Source organism: Salmo salar, chromosome ssa03, assembly GCF_905237065.1.
Source record: "Salmo salar chromosome ssa03, Ssal_v3.1, whole genome shotgun sequence".
NCBI lineage: Eukaryota > Metazoa > Chordata > Actinopteri > Salmoniformes > Salmonidae > Salmo > Salmo salar.
This window is the reverse complement of record NC_059444.1, coordinates 65,979,011-65,996,834: the sequence shown is the minus strand read 5'-3', so window position 1 is coordinate 65,996,834 and position 17,824 is coordinate 65,979,011. Positions and strand designations below refer to the sequence as shown.

The window sequence follows — 17,824 nt, the reverse complement described above, 5'->3', positions numbered from 1 at the left end:
ATCTTGCTACCATGGAAAGGAAAATACCTGTCTATTTGTGGAAAAATCACCCTGATTAACTCTTTAGTCATATCACATTTTACCTATTTGCTTATGGTTTTGCCTACATCTAGTGACCTGTTCTTTAAATTATATGAACAAAAAATATTCAATTTTATTTGGAACGGCAAGCCAGACAAAATTAAAATATAACGAATTTGATTTCGTTGGCAGAAATTATTAACATTTACATTTACATTTAAGTAATTTAGCGACTTACAAATTGGTGCATTCACCTTATGATATCCAGTGGAACAACCACTTTACAATAGTGCATCTAAATCTTTTTAGGGGGGGGGTTAGAAGGATTACTTTATCCTATCCCAGGTATTCCTTAAAGAGGTGGGGTTTCAGGTGTCTCCGGAAGGTGGTGATTGACTCCGCTGTCCTGGCGTCGTGAGGGAGCTTGTTCCACCATAGGGGTGCCAGAGCAGCGAACAGTTTTCACTGGGCTGAGCGGGAACTGTGCTTCCTCAGAGGTAGGGGCGCCAGCAGGCCAGAGGTGGATGAGCGCAGTGCCCTCGTTTGGGTGTAGGGACTGATCAGAGCCTGAAGGTACGGAGGTGCCGTTCCCCTCACGGCTCCGTAGGCAAGCACCACGGTCTTGTAGCGGATGCGAGCTTCAACTGGAAGCCAGTGGAGAGAGCGGAGGAGCGGGGTGACGTGAGAGAACTTGGGAAGGTTGAACACCAGACGGGCTGCGGCGTTCTGGATGAGTTGTAGGGGTTTAAATATTAAAGCATTAGACCTCTCACTAAAGGCATCAGTCATACAAAAGTTATACTTAAATCCAAACTGGTTCTCTAGTAAATTGGTAGGAATGTCTCATCCTATGTTCAAGAATGACCTTTTTCCCTTTATTCAGATTACACCTGCTCACTTTCGGTTGTTTGAAAAGGAAATAATCTCCGAAATATAGTTATTTTTTAAACAAGCCTTAGAAAGGTGGTTGCAATTTCAGTTTAATCCACCTGAAAAGACAGAATAAATAATACAACAAATATTGTGATTAAACTCAAAAATACAAATTGATTAAAAAAAAATACGTATTTTTCTAAGAAATGTTAAAAAAGTATAATTTTAGTGAATGATATCATAAATAGGACTGGTGGAGTTATGTCACACATGCAGCTAACACAGACATATGGAAATGTCTGCTCTACCCAAAATTACAACAAATTAATTGCAGCATTACCACAAAAATGGAAGAGGCAAGTAGAAGGGGAAAAAGTAAGGAACTTGTATGCTGGCCTCGGTATTAAAGAACATAAATGGTTAAAGAAAAGTGTGATAAATAAAAACATATACCAAATTCATTCAAGGACCAAAAAATGACAGCTGTGCCATATAAATTGCAAAATAGTTGTGAAGAGATTTTCGATGTACCCATTCCTTGGCACATGGTTTATGAATAGACACGCAAAACAACGCCGGATTTAAAACTTCAAATTTTTCAATTTAAATTACTATACACAATTCTTGCAACCAATAGAATGTTATATATACGGGGTATACAACCTTCTCAGCTCTGCAGATTTTGCTGTGAGGAGGCAGAGTCATTAGATAATTTATTTTGGTATTGTCCATATGTAGCTCATTTTTGGTCACAGGTCCAGGAATGACTGAAGAATTGCAACATTTGCCTAGAACTAACGCTGCAGATAGCAATACTGGGTGATTTGAAAAACCATAGTCAGTCAATCAATAATATAATAATTATTTTAGCAAAAATGTTTATTTTTAATTTACAATCTGTAGAAGCTATGAGAATAGAAAGGCTCAGTACTTTTGTGAAGCATCACAGCACAGTTGAAAAATATATGGCAAATAGAAATCCAAAATGGATGATGTTGAGAGATAGATGGGAGGGGTTGAATGGAGCTGAAGGATGGGACTAATAACAAGAGGTCTGTAAAATGTATATAGGTTCAGAAATGTTGTGAAATAGCACAGTTACAAATAGAAATAAAACTGGATGGACATCAGAAATAGAGGAAGGACTAAAAACAAACAAAATATAACTATTGTAAAATAGATTGTGTCTGTAAAATGTGTATAAGATGTATAAACTGAAGGTAGAAGCCTAAGTGTTTATTAGTTTACTCCAATTGGGGGAAGGGTGGTAGGGTTTGCGGGGAATAATAAAGGTATATTCTTAAAAAAGTATGTATATCTATATATTTTTTTACATTATAGTCCTTTAGCAGACGCTCTTATCCAGAGCGACTTAGTGCATACATTAAATACATATTATTATTTTTTGTACTAGGCCCCCTGTGGGAATCAAACCCACAACCCTGGCGTTGCACACACCATGCTCTACCAACTGAGCCACAGGGAAGGCCTGTATATGTATGCATACGTGTATGTATATGGATATATATATTTTCCACAAAAATATATGGGGGATTGGAAATGATGCAGACAATTACATTGATGGAAGCAACAATCTTTCCGCAGTATTAAGCTGATCCATTTTCTTTTTCTTTTTTTTTTCTTTTAAAGGGGTGGATCATTTCCAATCCCCCATATATTTTGGAGCAGCTTCCAGCAGGATGTACAACCACCAGCTATGGTTTGCATGCCCTGGCGAAGGACCCTGTCATGCAAATTAGGTGATTGGAGTTCGATGGTCCTCGGTGGTAAGTATACAGGTAGCTAGACCATACAGTGCTGGTTTTGTACAGTGCATTCGGAAAGTGTTCAGACCCCTTCCCTTTTCAACATTTTGTTACGTTACAGCCTTATTCTAAAATTGATTAATTAATGTTTTCCCTCATCAATCTATAGCCCATTATGACAAAGTGATTTTTTTTGCAAATGTATAAAAAATACAAAACAGAAATACCATATTTACATAAGTATTCAGATCCTTTGCCATGAGACTCGAAATTTAACTCAACTGCATCCTGTTTCCATTGATCATCCTTGAGATGTTTCTACAACTTGATTGGAGTCCACCTGTAGTATATTAAATTGATTGGACATGATTTGGAAAGGCACACACCTGTCTGTATAAGGTCCCACAGTTGACAGTGCATGTCAGAGCAAACACCAAGCCATGAGATCGAAGGAATTGTCCATAGAGCTCAGAGACAGGATTGTGTCGAGGCACAGTTCTTGGGAAGGGTACCAAAACATTTCTGCAGCATTGAAGGTCCCCAAGAACATAGTGGCATCCATCATTCTTAAATGGAAGAAGTTTGGAACCACCAAGACTCTTCCTAGAACTGTCCGCCCTGCCAAACTGATCAATCTGGGGGAGAAGGGCCTTGGTCAGGAAGGTGACCAAGAACCCGAAGGTCACTCTGACAGAGCTCTAGAGTTCCTCTGTGGAGATGGGAGAACCTTCCAGAAGAACAACCATCTCTGCAACACTCCACCAATCAGGCCTTTATGGTAGAGTAGCCAGACGGAAGCCATTCCTCAGTAAAAGGCACATGACAGCCCGCTTGGAGATTGCCAAAAGGCACCTAAAGGACTCTCCGAGCATGAGAAACAAGATTCTCTGGTCTGATGAAACCAAAATTGAATTCTTTGGCCTGAATGCCAAGCATCATGTCTGGAGGAAACCTGGCCCCATCCCTATGGTGAAGCATGGTGGTGTCTGCATCATGCTGTGGGGATGTTTTTCAGCGGCAGGGACTGGGAGACTAGTCAGGATCGAGGGAAAGATGAACAGAGAAAAGTACAGAGATCCTTGATGATGACCTGCTCCAGAGCACTCAGGACCTCAGACTGGGGCGAAGATTCACCTTCCAACAGGACAACGACCCTAAGCACACAGCCAAGACAACGCAGGAGTGGCTTTGTGACAAGTTGCTGAATGTCCTTGAGTGGCCCAGCCAGAGCCAAGACTTGAACCTGATCGAACATCTCTGGAGAAACCTGAAAATAGCTGTGTAGCGACTCTCCCCATCCAACCTGACAGAGCTTGAGAGGATATGCAGGGAAGCATGGGAGAAACTGTTATGTCTTCCCCCATGTTACATCCATGTTTGGATGGTGGTACTAGCTAACTCATGTCTGACTACAACAGTGTACTAACTAGCAGCAACAAACTCAAACCAACCCAGTGCCATAGCAAAACATGTCACAGTTGGTTGCATAGTGTAACGGTGTCACCGGCCTGAATCTAATCCAATCTGGAGCCAGTCAGTCTACATATGTAAAGCATAACATTAGCTTCCAACGAGGTGACGTTATTTCTCAAGCTATGTTTATAATTGAGGGATGATGACAAATGTTGTTGCTGTTTTTCTGTTAGACAAAGTGCACAGCTGGGTGCCAAACTAATCCCCTGGTCATGAACGGATGACTGGACCTACCAGAAGGAGCAAAGGTGGGTGTCATAACATGTCCAGCAATATGGTTACAATGGTTTAGCGACCTCAAAAAATAATTGTATTCACTGTTCACTTGATACTTTCACAGCTTGTCAGGCAAGACCTCGGAATAAAACCGTGTCATGCGACACACGTACCATTGTGACACCTCCTAAATTGTTGCCAGTGCCTCCCTTGACTCCCATGAAAAGGACACGCCATCATGACGCTTCTGATAGTGACCCGAGTTACTGCCCTGATGACACAGACGGCTTCATCAGCAACGACAGGTAATGTCTGTTATGTAAAAAGTTGTATTAAAAAATACCCAGCTTGATAATATATTAGGTTAATTCCTTGACCAAGCAGAGTCATTTGTGCATTAGCCAAAAGCTTTGTCCTTTCTTTAGAACAAAATGCAATTTACCACTTGGATGTTTATTATATCAGCCTTTCTCAAACTTTTTGTGCCAGGGACCAGCAAGACACGGCCTTCTTGTTCTGGGGACTGCTTTGGTAAAAAAAAAAATGTTGGCAATCGCTTTTTCTTATAAAAAAGACTGATTTAATTTCTTTCTTTACACAAAATGTATGAATTATGTATTTTCTTGGCTGGCTTCATGGTTTGTTTCTGCCGTCTTCATGGGCAATGTCTCTCTCTATGCTTTCTTCAGGGGCTGTCTGTTTCCCTGTCTATTTGATGGGCTGTCTTCAGGGGCTGTCTGTTTCCCTGTCTATTTGATGGGCTGTCTTCAGGGGATGTCTGTTTCCCTGTCTATTTGATGGGCTGTCTTCAGGGGCTGTCTGTTTCCCTGTCTATTTGATGGGCTGTCTTCAGGGGCTGTCTGTTTCCCTGTCTATTTGATGGGCTGTCTTCAGGGGATGTCTGTTTGCCTGTCTATTTGATGGGCTGTCTGTTTGCCTGTCTATTTGATGGGCTGTCTTCAGGGGATGTCTATTTGATGGGCTGTCTTCAGGGGCTGTCTGTTTGCCTGTCTATTTGATGGGCTGTTTTCATGGGATGTCTATTTGATGGGCTGTCTTCAGGTGATGTCTGTCTGTAAATGACATAAACAATAAAAACATGATTTAGTCATTATACACAATCACATTACCTGTGCTGTCAATAAAAACAATGTAACAACAACTGAATCTCTATAATTATTTCTATATACGTTGTTAAAAATGTTTAATAGTACAAGATGTTTGACTCACCCGTGTGGCGCAGCAGTCTAAGGCACTGCATCTCTGTGCTAGAGGCGTCACTACCGACCCTGGTTCCATCCTGGGCTGTATGATCAGGAGTCCCATAGGGTGGTGCACAATTAGCCCAGTGTCGTCTGGGTTTGGCCGGGGTAGGCAGTCATTGTAAATAAGAATTTGTTCTTAACTGGTGTGCCTGTCTTTTGGACACCAACACGTCAGAGGGATGGAGGAGAGGGACGCTCAAGGTGTTTCAACAGCCAGTCTGCTGCAACATTTAGATTTTGTTGCAGCAAGAGGAGAAGCTGGTACATCTTAAGTACGTAGAATGAAAGGGGATGAATGTCTTCACTGCCATCTCGCTGAGTTGCGGGTATTCTCCATTGCTGAAAAGCCAGAATATGGACAGGCGCATCTCATTAAAACAAGCGCCCAGGTCTTGGTCACAGGACAGTTCCAATAGTTTATCCTCAAGAACCGGTGACAAGCTGTGAGTCTCTTCAGTGCTGGTGAACGGATTACGCATCCACTGCTTTCCTGGGAGTGGATCAGATTGCGAGGGACAGTAATCCTAGAATTTGAGCTGAGTTTGGCTCAGATGTGATCCCATCAATTTATACATGTGATCCATTTCTACATCACTCTCGTCAGCCAGAGTTGAGAATAGGGGGAACATATCAAAAATGCCTCTCTCTCCAGACACCCAAACACCTTGAGTGTCCCTCTCCTCCATCCCTCTGACCACTTTGACCACTGGTGTCCAAAAGACAGGCACACCAGTTAAGAACAAATTCTTATTTACAATAACATCCTACCCTGGCCAAACCCTCCCCTATCCCAGATGACACTGGGCCAATTGTGCACTGCCCTATGGTAATCCCGATCATACAGCCTGGGATTGAACCAGGGTCTGTAGTGACGCCTCTAGCACTGAGATGCAGTGCCTTAGACTGCTGCGCCACTCTGGTGTGTCAAACATCTTGTACTATTTAATGTTTTTAATAACGTATATAGAAATAATTATAAAGATTCAGTTGTTACATTGTTTTATTGACAGCACAGGTCATGTGATTGTGTATAATGAATAAATACTGTTTTTATTGTTTTGTCAATGAAATCAATTTTATCGTTTGTTTGGAAAATGACGTGTGCATCCCTGCATGGATAGGTTGAGCAGCAGTCTCATCCGTACAGATCCAGATACAACAGTGCCACTGTATTCCAAGTCCCGTTACGTACTCGTTCGGAAGACAGAATATTTCACCTGCGGTTGTATTCTGAGGCAACACTTTGCAACAAATAAATTCTTCATATACTGTATGTATCGAATATATACAAGAAGCGGGCATTTATAATGTCAGTCGTCTTACCTAATAGGATTGCAAACAAATTTGATGTGCGAGTTCTTTTTAAAACCTGTGATTTAATATCATCTGCCATAACCTGGATCCTACGTGTCATTAGAAAGTGTGATGATGCTGATCTTTGTAGCTGCAGTTGGGCCTAAAACCTCTCGGCAAGCATCCACGACTGAGGCTATGACCAGCTTTTCAACTATGGTGAAAGGAGCCTGGCACTTGGAAAATGCTATGCGAGAGTATGAAGCCTTCAGTAAATTCTCATAGTCTTTGAAATGATTGTGCAGCATTTTTGTTTGGTATGGTCCTCTCTTTTTTGTAAAAAAAAAAAAGAGGTCTGGTTTATCCTTGAGACGTGGATGGTTTGTTTATAAATTCATGCGTATTTTCAATGGCTTCATAGCATCATTGCTGAGGCAAGTCTGACATATCACACAGAGCGGTTTTGGCAGGCAGCTGTCATTTGAAACAAATCCAGGGAGACTGAGAGCGTGCAGCCTGCGCAGCAGGGCTAGCTTGTATGTGTGTTTGGTGTAGCTATACTTAGTCATGGCAACACAATTTGTTTACTGCAGCATGCATAGTTCAGTGCATTGCGCAAGTAGGCCTACAGCAAGTATTTATTTGATGTAAATACATGTATTTATTTATGACGTGGACCAAAACACTCCCCAATCATATTCAAGACAAATATGCTGCGGACCAACAAGCATACCGCCACAGACCGGCACCGGTCCACAGACCATGGTTTGAGAAAGGCTTTATTATATCACCCTGTCACAGGCCCTCCCAGTCAACATCACCTCATACGATTGCCTGCTTTACTTGTTCAAGAGATGTCCAGCTTGCAGCCGAACATGCAGCATAGAGAAGACCAGCAAACAGGGCCCTCATCAGCATCATGCAGACATGCCCTCGCTGTGAGCATTCCTATGAATGTAACAGTCAGCCACATGTTGGCAAGTATCCAGCCAGCAACCTACACCTCGCAGTGGCAACAGCGTTCACGGGATAATCATTTGTACAAATACAGAAGGTAACCCATTTCATTACTTTGATACATTTGATAGCCCAATTGTAAAACATAATATGTAAACTGACATTATTTGTTGCTTATTTTCTACTTATTAGATGCATATAATAATAGCCGGATCAACTCTATTTCAAAGGAGATGTTGTGCTGCATGAAGAAGCTCATGCAGCATGACACATCTCCTTTGCATAGAGTTCATCCGGCTGGTGGAATGTTGTCCCACTCCTCAGCTTCCTCACACCAGATACTGACAGTTTTTTTGATCCACGCCCCAGCCATTACTTTTTTTTAAGGTACAGTATCTGTGACCAACAGATGCATATCTGTATTCTCAGTCATGTGCAATCCATTAGAGCATAATTCAATTACTGTATTTCAATTGACTGATTTCCTTATATGAACTGTTAACTCCGTAAAATCTTTGAAACTGTTGCATGTTGCGTTTATATTTTTGTTCAGTGTATATATACAGTGCCTTTGGAAAGTATTCAGACCCCTTGACTGTTTCCACATTTTGTTAGGTTACAAGCTTATTCTAAAATTGATTAAATTGTTTTTTCCCCTCATCAATCTACACACAATACCCCATAAAGCAAAAAAAAATAATGTTGCTAATTTATTACAAATGAAACTGAAATATCACATTTACATAAGTACTTTGTTGACGCACCTTTGGCAGTGATTACATCACTCAATTTTCATATCAGGTGACTCCACATGGGGTCACAACCCCTAGTTTAGGAACCGCTGCCCTAGAGGCCTCAATTAGGTCAAGAGAAAGCAGCTGGATCTCCCCAAATAATTCAGGGCCATGGTGAGGAAGTCTGTCCACAATGATATGGGACATTTAGGCTATTTAGGACTCTTGATCTAGCCCGTGCTTGGTTCTACTGGCCCTTCAGGTCCAGAGACATTGAGTTTCACTGCAAGTCATGTGCATGGTGTGTGCAGCGGAAGACACTGCCCACTAGATTAGCAGGTTTAGTGAACATCACCACTATGGTCCCACTAGAGTTGGTGTGTATAGACTTCCTCTCTCTGGAAAATGACACAAAGAACATCAGTAACATTCTCGTAGTGACAGATCACTTCACTCGCTATGCCCAAGCTTACACCACTAAAGACTAGAAAGCCAGCACAGTGGCCAGGGTGCTTTGTGAGAAGTTCTTTGTCCATTATGGCCTGCCTTCCTGCATAAACTCAAAGTAGACTTATCCAGGAGGTCCTTCAGCTGGCTGGGCTGAAGAAGTCACATACATCGCCATACCATCCTCAAGGGAACCCACAGTTAGAGAGATTCAAACACACACTGCTCAATATACTTGGAACTCTTGGATCCAATCAAAACTCCACATGGAGCCAGCAATTGGGGTACCTTGTCCATGCCTACAACTGCACCCGAAACAACTCACCCCCTCTACCTGATGTTTGGGAGGGAGGTTAGACTGCCCATTGATTTGTGCTTCTATGATGGCAGCTCCAACCAAGACTACCTGAAGTACACATCCACATTAACGGAACAGCTAAATGAAGCCTATCAACTAGCCTACACAGCAGCTTCAGGCAGAAATAGGGTGAATAAAACAAGATATGACAAACGGGTGAGACATCAAGAGCAAAAGCCTGGCCTGCCTTCCTGCATAAACTCAAAGTAGACTCATCCAGGAGGTCCTTCAGCTGGCCAGGGTGAAGAAGTCACATACATCGCCATACTATCCTCAAGGGAACCCACAGCCGGAGAGATTCAATCGCACACTGCTCAATATGCTTGGAACTCTTGTATCAAAAAAAAAGTCCACATGGAGTCAGTAGTTGGGAGACTATAGAACCTAAAAAGAGGATGGAGACACATAATCAAAAGCATCAATGATCCATCTCAGTTTCTGCCCCGCCATCTGATGAAGATAAGGAGACAGTTCTGGAACTCGCTAAGGGAGCTCGAATGAGGAAATGGGATTCTCTGAACCTCCAGTGTTGGATTTTTTGGACACAGTTGTCCCAGGACCAAGTGCTAGTACAAAAGCCCTCCTTCGGAGCAAGTTGAGCTAGACTGCCCCTCTGAAGAGGAAAGTGAATAAGTTCCTGAACTGGCAGCAGAAGCTCCAGTTGTCACACCCTGACCATAGAGAGCCCTTGGTTCTCTATGGTGTTTAGGTCAGAGCGTGACTAGGGGGGTGTTCTAGTCATTCTATTTCTATGTTGGTGAGTTGTATGGTTCCCAATTAGAGGCAGCTGGTAATCATTGCCTCTAAATGGGGATCATATTTAGGAAGCCCTTTCTCCCACCTGCTTTGTTGGATATTGTTTCAGTTAGTGCCTATGTGCGCGATGTACTTCATGTTCGTTGGATCTTTTCTCGTTTTTGTTGTTTCACTGTGAATTAAAATTAACTCAACTCATGCTGCGCCTTGGTCCGCTCAGTACGACGATCGTGACACCAGTGACCTCTGAAGAACAATTTAATGGCCCTAGTGTGCAATAGTGTCTTGTGTTAAGCCCTAGTTCAAGCCTTAGTTCAGAGGTGTCACTAGCCCCAGGCCCTAGCTCTGAAGTGTCAGTAGTCCCTTGCCTCAGTTAGCCTTTGGCCCTAGTTCAGATGAGTTTTTAGTCCCTGCTCCCTCAGAGAACAGACAGTCTAAGCCAGTCGTTAGACTCACTTATGACCAGCTAGGAATGTCTCAATACACTCAGCTATCAGTCATTCACAGAGGAGTCTTAGTCTTTTGCAACACATTTCCCCTCATTACATAGTGTTTTCTTGCACCACACACATCTCATACTTCTGAAAGTTTTTTGGTTTGAGGGTGTGTTTTTATATGCCTGTGCTTTACTGCATGGTTTTAATTCAGAAGTTCCCAAACTAGGGGTCCCTGATATGAAAGTGGGGTCGCGGGAGAATTTCCAACCCCCCCCTCAAAATATATCTATTATAATAATGTCTTTGTCTCTCAAAATCATTGTAATGTGGTTGACCTTAAAAATCAAAATGAAAATTATTCAAATCTAAAAGTAAAAATTCAACCAGAGAGTGCCCTTAGATAGTGGGAAAAGGCCGCACTTGACCGTTGCACTTTAATCATTCCCACGGTGAATGGCTAGCCCGCTATGCTATGAAACCACACACTATTACAGAGACTTTGATATTACCGGCTACAATTGATATGGTTAAAACAATGTGAGGGGAGGCAGAAGCACAGAAACTCACATCAATACCTTTGTCAGAAACACTGTGAAACTAAGAATTGATGCTATAGCTAGCAATCATGAGGACACTGACTGAAAAACTCATAAACTCCCCAGCTTATGCTCTCCAAATGGACGTGAGACGTGAGGGCCGCGATGCCCATGTATTGACTTTTGTTAGCTACATGTTGGGTGATACTATTCACGAGGACATATTGTTCTGTCTCACGATTCCCGAGCATGAAACGGCACAGGGGCTGTTCAGTGTGCTGCATGGCTATATTTACGAAAATACAGATTCCATGGGATCGAATGGTGGGCTTATCCACAGATTGGACTCCATCTATCACGGGACAGCGGGCAGGCCTCTGCACTATAGTTATGAATGTGTCTCCCTCTGCCATATGAACACATTGTATGACACCCCCACTGAGCTATAATGGATACACCGGAAGCAACTGGTGGCAAAAGAGCTGAGCGCAGAACTTTGATTGTGAACTACATTGCGCACTCCTGTTCGCAAAACTATGTGGAGATATGGGATCAGAGCATGACAATGTTCTATTTCACACCGAGGCTTGGTGGTTTTTGTGAGAGGAACTGTTGTCATTTGCTGTCATTCGCTATGGATGTAAAAAACGGACTGTTGACTTTCTGTGTAATTAAAAGAAAATGTGTCTTCTTGCCTATGTAACAGACATAAGGTATTTGGAAAACTGAATAAACTGAATTCAAGCATGCAGGGGAAATACAAAAAAAATCTACAGGTGAGTGACTGATTTAGCAAAATCCGTTTGACTGTGTTCCTGCCTCAGTTGACATGCAGGTAAGTGAAATTGAACAGCTGATCGAGCTATCATGTGACCGAATGCTGCAGACAACCCATACACAGGTCACTATGGAGGAGTTCTGGTTCCTGACTCAAAGGGAATACTGTGCCCTCTCCCACCGAGCATTTAAACTCATGGTGCACTGATTCAGTGCTCTCGTCTGCATTAAAAACAATTATCGATCCAGGATTATTGAACTCAACCTGCAGGAGGTTTGTTTGTTGGGATTGAGTGGGGGGAACAGCTGCGACCAAAGTCCTGACAGATGGGTGTGTCTTGGTGGTGGAAAGGCGACACCCAAGAAACACCCACATCAAACCACACCCCCAAGACCAACTCACGTTTGACTTCTGTCATGACCGCCAGCATTTCTTGAGGAGCAAGGCAAAAAACAAGGCCAAATCAGCGGGTGCAGCTCCCCTTTAAGTCAATGCTTACCCTAATTTCAATGCTTAGATGAAAACAGTACCGGATGATTACTTTTTCATATCCAAAGTATTTTCCACGTTGATTCCATGTCACAATACATTGACAAACTACACTGAAACAACATTGATTCTACCAGTATGTGCCCATGGAATATAATGTACATGATGACATAAAGACATGGTATGTTGATCCATTAAAATTCATGTTATGTTGAATTGTATTTTAAAAGGACACATGCTGAGGGTGTTGCAAGCTGAACATGTCCATTGTGTGAGATTGTTTGGACATTTCTTATGAAAAAAATAATGAAATCAACGAAACCCCAGAAAGTGCTGACCTTTAAAAAAAGTATGTATTTCCACTATGGGATCCCTGCTTGAAGCATCTTTTTAAGTATTGTTTACTGAAGAAAATACATTATGAGTTAATGCCCAATCCATGTCACGGATCCCTGCGGAACTGTGTCATTACGCACACCTGGTCCCCATTTCCTTGATTAGTATTGTATAAGTGTGCCCTTTGTTCACCATGGTCTTGTCAATTATTGTTACAATGTCCATTGGTTGTGTGAGTACCTATGCTTTGTTGTTTTGGATTTCGTGTCGCTTGTATTGCGCAGATGATTACGGGTCTCATCACGTGTGGTATCATTGTGCGCTTGTGCATTTATTCGAGGTACTCCACACTCTTTTGTTTGGGTCTCAACCCTGTGTTTTGTATACGTGTTTGTATGGTCTTCATCCCCATGCCTTTACGTGGCACGCCGTAATTTGGGTAAAATTGTAAAAACTATTACGCATTCCTGCGCCTGTCTCTCGACCCTTTATACCAACGTGACAATCCACCCCCATTGATCATAACATATGTTAGACTTTACCAAATGATGGACATTGCAATGCAGAATGAAATAACTCACTGGTCACAGACATAACCCGACATGCCCTCCAGTGTCAATGACTAAAAACCAAACCTAAAAAAGTGCAGGATAACTCACCATCTAGAGGGCTCTGCCATCTTTGGCAGCCATTGACTGGTTATGTTAGAAAACCCTTTTATAGTATAGCTCCTAGGTTACATTAAGGTTATGCAACGCTTATTATACCCAACTGTGGATGTGGTACAACATTGTCAACAAGTGGTTGATGTGAAAAAAACTGAATCAAGAATTCACCTACCCACATGCATACACACAATGGGTAAGCAAATGTCGCAGTGAGATGATGGATGATTAATTTGTAGCGCTCTGAAAGTGAGTCACTGGAGGGTGACGATGTTTGGGAGACAACTGTGGGGTACAGCACAAAGCAGAGCAGAGCATACACACACGCCGGCAGTGTACACACACAGACATATGTATGGGCCTATTAGAGGGGCCTTCAAGACTAGCTGACAGGCACATGGGGGTGTATGGATATCAAGATAAAAATATATACTGTGTAGGCATTTAAGGCCAATATTCATTCATTGTGAATAGATATCACAGCTATAGCATCGGAGAGATGACACCCTCACAAGTATTACACAATCACCATTGACTAAAGCTATCGAAGCCCACGCTGAACCTCAGAGTCCTGTACGACTACATTATTCTTAAAGTATACCAGTGCTCACTAGTGTAAGTGTATTCATACAGACACACATACAGTAGAGTGGAAGGTGTGGCGGTAGTCTGGTTGGTTTTGAAATCCGTGTTGCCTGAGCCCTGTGAATAAAACTCTCAGAGGACTAACCTGCTAGAGGAGACACCTGATTAACTCCGTGACATGAAACATGAAAAATAGGGCTGAGCTGTCAGCTTCTTTAGCCCTCTCCGTCTCTACAGTATCTCCCCCTCCATCCCTCCCATCACACTATCTTGCTAACTCTTCTCTCTTCCCTCCCATTTCCTCTCAGTTCCTCAACTACCCTCTCCCATTCTATTGCTCTACTTTCCATCTCTCACCTCCCTCTCTCACAACTCCTTCAATCTTTCACTCTCTCTCTAACAGCTCCTTACCACTTCAGGTGACATGCTCACACACACTGCATGCACAAGTTCTTACACGACCACTGTGTCTCCCTGTATGCAAATTCACACTCGCATACAAACACTTACTAAATCCAGCCCCAGATCTTCTCAGCACCACGAGGCTGGGCCGAGACAACACTCCATGAAGCAGCCAAAAGTGAATCTCCAGGAGCTTTGATGCGATTGGGTTGAATCAGTGGGGGGCCTCATAGCCCCTCTGAGAGTGACGTCAATGCGCGCCAGTGTGTCTACAACATATGCACACGCACACACAGGGAGGAGCTGGGAGGCTGCAGCAGGAGTTGACGTGTGGGCCTTCATGTTCCTTATGGGGGTGACATTGACAGCGTTGATGTTCTGCTTTGTTATAGCGTGTGCAAGCTGTCGTTATTTCTGACAAGAAATATGCCACCTCCGCTGATGATGATGAGAGTGTGAAATGTAATCTGGGTGAGAAAGGGGTTTAAGATTATTCTTGTTGTGCTGAATCAGTTCAAGTCCCTTTTGGGAGAATGACAAGCAGACAGCCTCAGGGTCAATATCATCTGGCTTAAAATGACAGAAACAGTTTAAAGTGGCAAATATCATGCTGAAATATCCCTGCAATGCCGGAGCGAGGCCTACTCTGTTCGAAAGCTTATACCTAATTCTCATATCCAGCTTGAGATGTATGGATTGATATGAACTGAAGAAGGCACTGCATGCTGAAACATTGGTTAGGTGTACCCATTGAATTGTTGGGAGCATATTTAGAGTGTGCTACTTTATTTTTATTGATATGAACTGATTAAAATGTGCTGCTACAGACTGGTTAAAGTCTGCCCCCTACACCAGTTGAGAGAACAACTCTACTATCCCCACCACAGATAGAAATTCGCCATCATCGTGCCTCCTCTAACCTACTAGAGTGCATCATGTTACTGTCTTCAAAGATACTGACAGTACATACAACGTAAATGCTGACGCCATGTCATTTCAATTCCACGCAGAGGGAGAAAGAGAGAGAGAGAGAACGAGGGGACAGTGGTAGAAGAAAGAAGGAAGAGGGATAACGTGTGAGGTGGGGGGTAAGGATAGATGGTTTGGGAGAGGAAGGTGGAATGGGGAAGACGGGGGCAGGAACATTATAATTCCACCTCGACCTGACTGCAGTGCTTGACGGGCTGACGGCATTGTTAACGTGACAGACAGAGGAAACGAAAATAGCCCCGGCCCATTATAACCTCCACTACCTGGCTGTCTCCCTGGCTTCTAATTACTGCTGAGAGTCGGCAGGAATGACACATTCATAGGTGGGCTGTGTGTTTATGTTTCTGCTGGTCTCTACAGATGTAGGATCTTAACTTGAGTCAGTTTGCTACAGCAGGGAAATAATCCTGCAGCAACAGGAAATGTGAATTATTATGTGGATTATAATTAACGGGCATTTTTGTAGAGGTTGATACAAGGGAAAATCAAGTTTGACATTTCAATGTGGAAATTACAAACTTCAGAAGACTTTTCAAACCTCAAATACACAGCAAGTTTTACATTTCCTGCATTGCAGGAATGTTCTCTTGCAACAGAGTGATCAAATTAAGATCCTACATCTGTGTTTGTATGTATGTGTGTGTCTCTCTGTATATGTGTGTATGTGTGCTGAGATTATAACTCATACATTAAACCACCCAAAAGATCAGGAGCCTGGTGAGAGGGCTTACAGAGCATCTAATCCACAGTCTTAATACGACGGGTGGATTTCTCTGAAACTGGCATCATTATTAAACTGTTGAGCATGTCTGAGATTTGCAAGTGTGTACTTGAATGTGTGTGTGTGTCTGCTTAAGCAGCTACTGAGAGCAATGTAGGTCAGGTGCTCTGCAATTTGTGAGTCTGTTCTCTTACTTTTGCCTGAAACACAATGTTAAACAAGATTATACAGACACACATGCAAGTTGCACGCACACGCACATGCACATGCACACACACACACACACACACACACACACACACACACACACACACACACACACACACACACACACACACACACACACACACACACACACACACACACACACACACACACACACACACGCGCGCGCAAGGTCCAATCGTATCTAGGTCAGCCTTACGGTGGAGACAGCACTGACCTTTAGACACACAAATAGGATCAGTCTGAGTGCCGTCTGGGGGCGTGTGGCTATCAGGGCGTGTGACAAACAGCAGCTATGCCCAGGTCTGTCTGTCTACCTGTGACTCTGCCAGGATGAGTATGACTTCTCTCGTATTCATGATTAACTACTGCTTTACTACTGTCTTATTCCTTCCTATAAAGATCCTCGAAATCATCAATAACATCAACTTCCCAACCATCTAAATGACCTTCATCATCTCTGATGACATTACATATATCTTGTTATTCCCTGTAACAAACTAGAGTGATGCTCTAGGATGAAGTTGTGTGTGAGAGCTTACTTAAGGGCATATTTCCAGTTTGTTTTTCTTTCAGTGCTTTGTCTCTAGTGCTTTGTAATATGACTGTGTTCTGCTAAGCCTGTAAGCTAAGTTAATGTGAGAGTATATGACCCCTAACGAACAGGGTGCTACGATCCACAACAAATATCACATGTGGTGGTGGACACAAACCTACAACTCTGCTTCATCTTCATCCTTTCCTTTCAAACATCGGATTTAACTTATTTTGCTTAATATTGCTCTTTGTATACTTTGACATTTTGAACTTGGTGTCTTTTGAATTTTTTAACTGTACTTTCTTATTTTAGCCTTTGTTACTATAATCTTACTTGTGATGTTTGTGTTATGATGTTGTTTCACATCCCTTGGTTGAATGCTCTTATTGTCAGTCGCTCTGGATAAGAGTGCCTGCTGCAGTAAATAACTAAAATGTAAAATGTGAATGTACAGTACATGGAAATACACTCACAAGTACGATACAGAGAGTTGTTAGCTATCAAGTGGGTGTGACACAGAAAATAACCAACTTGACCTGAAACCCTCAACCTACCTATTCTAACAATACACAGAGTGATATAAAGGAACGAGATGGAGGAAGAGAAAGATAATGATTTAGAGAGAGAGAGAGAGGGAGAGAGAGGGAGAGAGAGGGAGAGAGCGAGAGAATGCCTTAATGTCCTCACCATCAATCTCTCCCCATCCTTGGTAAACAGCAGAGGCAGCATCATATGCTGGGTGACAGCTCCCATTTGTTTCTGGGTGTCTCCCTGAATTCCCTCACCTCAGCAAAAAGACACAGCCCCGCCCCCTCTACAGCCCCGCCCCCCATAGAGACACACACACACACACACAATGCTCCACATTTAGCCTCTCTGATATCTATGTTTGTTGGTCTCAATCTATCTTTCTATCTCTCTCTACACAGATCATTTCCTCTGAAAAACACACATTTATGCTCA

The 17,824-nt window shown here is 42.7% G+C and overlaps 1 long non-coding RNA gene across 1 annotated transcript in view; it reads right to left on the bottom strand.

Annotated features, from left to right (window-relative positions):
* LOC123741691 (uncharacterized) overlaps positions 1 to 17,614 on the bottom strand; it is a 31,023-nt gene extending 13,409 nt beyond the window's left edge. Inside the window, exon 1 of the long non-coding RNA XR_006769196.1 lies at positions 17,549 to 17,614. This is a non-coding gene — a long non-coding RNA (uncharacterized lncRNA). The remainder of the gene's footprint in view (positions 1 to 17,548) is intronic.
* Positions 17,615 to 17,824: the final 210 nt, after the last annotated feature.